Source organism: Mizuhopecten yessoensis, unplaced genomic scaffold (assembly GCF_002113885.1).
Source record: "Mizuhopecten yessoensis strain PY_sf001 unplaced genomic scaffold, ASM211388v2 scaffold10975, whole genome shotgun sequence".
In the NCBI taxonomy this organism is placed as follows: Eukaryota; Metazoa; Mollusca; class Bivalvia; order Pectinida; family Pectinidae; genus Mizuhopecten; species Mizuhopecten yessoensis.
The window spans coordinates 298351-304673 of record NW_018408815.1 but is presented as its reverse complement, the minus strand read 5'-3'; positions in this window follow the sequence as shown (position 1 = coordinate 304673).

The window sequence follows — 6323 nt, the reverse complement described above, 5'->3', positions numbered from 1 at the left end:
GCTTGGTAAGGCCTTGGGTGAGGATGGAATCAGTCACCATTTGTTAAGAAACACATCAGAAACAGTTTGTGTTCCCCTGGAAATCGTTTTTAATATGTCTTTATCGTCTGGTGTTTATCCAAACTCTTGGAAAATAGCCAAAGTTGTGCCACTGTTTAAAAAGGTGACAGGCATTCTCCCTCTAACTACAGGCCAATTTTTTTATTATCTACAGTTGGTAAAGTGTTTGAGAAGGTATTTTCAAATACTTGCATAATTATTTTATTGAAAACTCACTTTTTATAAACAACATTCTGGTTTCTTGCCTGGTCATTATACTGTATATCAACTCATTGAAATTAATCATAACATCTGTATTGCTCTTGAGAGGAAAACCATGTATGTAAGGTACAGTATTCTGCGACATTTCTAAGGCTTTTGATCGGGTTTGGCTATGGTATTTCAGGGGAATTGTATCAATGGTTGGAAAATTACCTATTTCATAGAGTCTTTTTGAATAATTCTTACTCCGACTTAGGTTTCATTGAAGCAGGTGTTCCTCAGGGTTCGATTCTTGGACCTCTTTTGTTTCTTATCTATATTAATGATATTGCTGATGTGTTTGAATCAACATCTCGTCTTTTTGCAGACGATACTTCTATGTTAAAATCATCCTCTTCATGTCTAGAAATCCAAACGGTTATGGATAGAGATCTCGATTCTCTTAAGGCATGGTCCCAAACTTCGTTAGTAACATTCAATCCAGAAAAAAACTGAGGTAATTTTTGTTTCAAATTTGGTTGAAATTGATGAAGATTTACAATTAGAATTTAATGTCGAATTTCTAAATTTTACTGATCATCATAAACATTTAGGTGTAATTTTTAATTCAAGTGCAAAATAGGGGGATCATATTTGTGCAATATATACATCAGTTATGAAAAAGTCAACGTCTTACGTAGACTTAAATACTTATTAAATCGAGATAATCTTTTAAAGATTTAGATATATTTTTTTTTACCAGTTTTTAGAATATGCTTGTTTATTGTGGGATGTTTGTACAACTTATGAAACAGAAATGTTAGAGAAAGCCCAAAGAGAAGCTTCTCGTATTATAACTGGACTTCCTTCATATGCTCGAATTGAAGCCTTTCTTTTTGAAACTGGTTTAGAAACTCTTTCGAGTGGAAGAAAACGCAGAAAACTCAAACTTGTGTATAAAATGCTCAACAAACCAACTCCGGACAATTTAAATTCTCTATTGCCATCTTCCGTTTCACCCGTTACACCCTTAATTAACAATGATGATTAGACTTCTTCCTTTCAGGCTTTCTATAACAAATTCATCTTTTATTCCTTCAACTCTTCGCGGTTGGAATTTCAGTACGGTCATTGACTTCGTTTCATTCTTTCAAAAACTTGTTAACTTTAAATGTACAATCTCCTCCACCAATCTACTTAGGTTTCGGTGAACGTAAATTGAACATTTTGCACAATAAACTTAGACATCAGTGTAGTCCACTTAAATATGATCGTCCAGTTCGTTATTGTGGCCATCCCTGTGAAAATGCCTTTCACATTTTTTTGTGAGTGCTTACTTTTTAACAACGAAAGACATACCCTGCTCCAAAATTTGAATGCATTGCATGTTGATTTTAATTTAGAACTACTTTTGTTTGGAAATAGTCAACTTTCGGTAGAAAACAATATAAGTATCTTTAGACATGTGCATCATCACATCAAATCCAACAATAGGTTTTGATAGTTATAATTTTTTTATTTTTTTATTTATGTGTAACTTGTTATATGTGTTTATGAAATTGCATTTTGTTATTTTGCCTGATTTCTTTGTTGCATTGATTCTGTTCATTTCGAAATTACTCTACCAGGATGCATGTCATGCAATTTGTATAATTTATAATTTATTCAAATGCGGATCGATTTCACAGTTTACACGTTTTCTCTTCTAGGTAACGCCCCATCCCCTCCATCACCGTCCCCCCCCCCTCCCCTTTCCTTCTCCCCCCTATCTTTCTCCCTTTCCCCATAACATACATTATGTTTAACTTATCTATTGAGGAGAGGACTTTATTAAGTTGTAATAACTTGTTGTCCAATCCATTTTTATATTTGTACAATAAAATATATTTAAACTAAAAAAAACACACATAATATTGAATATTTAAACAACGAAAAATAGCCGGTATTGCGATATTTTTCAGTAATATCTAGAGACATTTATTTATTGTATGAAAATGTCATGTTCTCTTGAAAAATATATTGTCGAACGAAATCGTCCCTCAAAACGATTTTAAGGGGGCCCAAACCTATCGTTTGAATTTGTTTGACATGTTTTTAGCACGACTAAACATTTTGAGTTCAAAGAAAGACAACTCGAATACACATGACAGGGACCTTTTCCTTATGCAGAACAACCGGTTGTCCATTTTTAAAGTAACGTTTTCGGGTGTAAATCCACAGGCATTTGTTTCTGTCAATAAAAATAGTAATGAGAAAATAAATCACACCCTGGTCCAACGGGTTCAACCGTTTGGGTCGCGATAAACGAAAACGACCCCGATGCCTCACAGTCATTTGATGACAGAGTGCGACATACCACAACACAGGTCCACAACCTCAATGTCAAGGTCACAACAAGGGGTCAAATATCAGATTTATGGTTTTTACTACAAAGCTCAAATAGTCGGTGGGGAAAGGTCTGTACCAGAATGTAAAGGTCAAAGCAAGAGGTTAAAAATCTCCGGACACAGATCTATAAACCAGGTAATGTCATCCTATGAAATAGCGAAGTTGGGAGTCCCACAGGGAACTGTTCTCGGTCCAGCCTTATTCCTTTTATATATGAATGATCTTAAATCTTAATCTCGTCCTTGATGAAGGGCAAACTGATCTTTTTCGGCAGACGATGCAACGATATCCTATCAGTCTGACTCAACCACAAATATCGCCACACACCTCAGTATTACATGTTCTAAATTAACAGATTGGTGCACTCAAAATAACAACGAAAGCAAAACAAAAGCAATGATCTTTTCCACTAAAAAGGATCTGTCGCAATTTTCCCTAGACGATATCAACAATAAAAGAATCGTCAGTGTCGACTTACAAAAACTTTGTATGTATCGTTATTCAAAGAGACTTCACATGGTAACATCAAATCGAGCACGTAGTATCAAAATGGAATTCACTTTAAGTCTTCTACGTAGGTGAGCTAAACAATGCTCTATAAGACATACACACAACCACATATTAAACTGCTGTTGAACAATCTGGGGAAATACTACAGTTGATAATTTCAAAATACAACAAGAGTACCGCGGGGCGGAACAATATACGCCCGTCGAATGCCATAAAGTGTTATATATATTTTCTTACATTGAAATACGATCTGCATCATTCTAAGGGTGATTAGCTGACATGCTATAAAAATGTAGAGAAAATCTCTTGACAAAAAAATCAAATACTGAAATGAACAAAGGGCAATAACTTTGCAAAAATCGTTGTTTCAAAATTCTTTTAAGGGAGACACAACTTCAGATTATGATTATAGTGTGTATTAAGTTTCAAAGAGATCCGTTGAAAAATGTAGGAGGAGATTGCCGGTCAAACAAAAGTTTACACTGGACGGACAACCCCATACCATAATACTTAATAAGATAATTTGACGGGCGTATAAAAGAACTGCTTGTGTTCTTCTTAATTATCCAAATAAATCTTCTAAGGAATCCTTCCAAAAACTTGACATTATGCCTGTTTCACTTTGAATACAATTTCAGAAAGACGTATTCATGTATAAAACATTAAATAACCTTACAACAAACTATCTCACAAGGATGTTCGAGTTTTGCCAAATGACCCATGAACACAATTCTCAATCATTTACTGCAAATAATTTATTAATATGTCGTCCCAAATCGAACTGTTTAAAAAGTCATTCCAATATTCGGGCGAGATCATATGGAATGCACTTCCCGCAGAAATAAAATTATCAAAGACTTTGAAACTTTTCAAAAGTCAATATAAGTAAATATTGCTGTTAATATCTCCCTTTATATAAGGAATACTTTCTTGAGATTTTGTTATAAATATTTGATATTGTATTGTAATATATGTATACCTGTTGTTGTTTGACTGCATTGTTAAATGACATATATGTACATGTACAAGTGTAGAGGACCTTTTGGAAGATAGGTACGATCCTAAAAAGTTATCCTCTTTAATTAAATAAAGTTTTTATTTTTATCATATTATTTTTATTATAGCTGAAATACTATTAGATGAAACCAAGGAATTAGATAGTTCCGTGATGAACCTTGTTGTTTTTTCAAAATGTATATCATTATTTAAGCTTGAAATAACGGTCCAGACTAGCCAGACCGACACCAGACTTCGACATTTTGACATTTTGACCACAGGCTGGTCCAGACAAACTTTTACAGTTAAGTCCCCCCATAGAAGGTCACAGTGATGTAACTGCAGTACATTGCACATTCTCAATGGGCAATACATTTACTAGGCCTAGGAATCACCAATCAAAAGTTAAGCGAAGAGGAGCTTTTATTGAAAGTTAATTATTTGACTTTTAAACTTAAGTTGTTTATTGTAAGTTTCATATAAATATAAATATATCTTTATGATTTTCGTCTTATTAACAGCTAAGGCCATTTAAGGATAAGCCAGGTTTTATCGGTGGAGTAAATCCATATTGCTAGGAGATGGGATTCCACCGAATCATTTTTAAGCAATTTTGCTCTCCTTTTCTGTTCATTATTGGATAAAAATGAATAAAAAAAAAGAAGATATACCAGACTTTCACATTGTCTTCAATATATCATCCTAATCGGTTATGAACTACATGCAGGTGATGTGTGATTTCTATGTGAGAATACATAATTTACATAATCTGAAACTTTAACACTGACAGGTCAGTTAGGGCCCCGTCTTGTGGCAATACATCCCCCATAATCATCAAGAAGCAATCTGCCCATATAGCTGAGCTTGACGTTTGACATGTGGACTTTAAAAAGAATCGCAAGGAAGCTAAATATACATTTTACATGTACTATGATGTGTCTTGTTTCCTTCCACCTCCAAATTTGCTGGGCGAACAGAAATGTTTATACCAGTACAATACTCATTTGTTAGCTTTGATTTGTTTTATTTCACCTCATATACCTCCTCCATCAAGAGCCAAGGTCAAAGTCAGAGATCCACTTTGTCTTTGACCTTTGGACCATAATGACCTTGACCATTAACCCAGCGACCCTGATCTTTGGTCAGTTGACTTATTCTTTAATTCCGACCAACTTTGCTTCATAATATCATAACAAAATGTTCATCAGTAAAAAATACAAAACTTGACCTTGACCCTTTGGACCCCGTAACCTGGACCTAAAGTCGATTGACTCTGTGTTAAGTTCTGAACAAGTTTGCTACATAATAACATAAAATGACCTTGACATTAAGTCAGTTGACTCCTTTTTAAATTCGGACCAACTTTGCTTAATAATGTCATAACAAAATATTCATCAGTGAAAAGATACAAAATTTGACCTTGACATTTGACCCATTGACCTTGCCCTTTGGTCAAATGACTCCTTGTTTAATTCCCACAAACATTGCTTCAAATTGTCATAATGAAATGTTCACCAGCAAAAAATACTAAATTTTACCTTGACCTTTGACCAAGTGACTTTGACCTTAGGTCAGTTGACTCTTTGTTAAATTCCGACCAACTTTGCTTCATAAAGTCATAACAAAATGTTCATCAAGGAAAAGATACAAAATTTACCCTGACCTTTGACCCAGTGACCTTGACCTTTGGTCAATTGACTCCTTGTTTAATTCTGACCAACATTGCTGAATCATGTCATAACAAAATTTGACCTTGACCTTTGACCAAGTTACCTTGACCTTTGGTCAATTGACGTCGTTTAATTTTGAGCAACATTCCTTCAAAGTGTCATACCAAAATGTTCACCAGTGAAAAGATACAAAATTTAACCTTGACTTTTGACCCAATGACCTTGACATTTCGTCAGACTCCTTGTTTAATTCTGATTTACTTTGCTTCATGTCATAACAAAATGTTCATCAGTGAAAAGATGCAAAATTTTGACCTTGACCTTTGATTCTAAGGACCTTAACGTTTGACCTAAACTTTTTACCTCAGTATGTCTTTGTTTAATTCCGAACAACTTTGCTTCAAAACGTCATAAAATGCGCATTAGTGAAAAGCTAAAAAAATGACCTTGACCCCTGACCCAATGACCTTGGGTCAGTTGACTCCTTGTTTGATTCTGAGCAACATTGCTTCAAAGTGT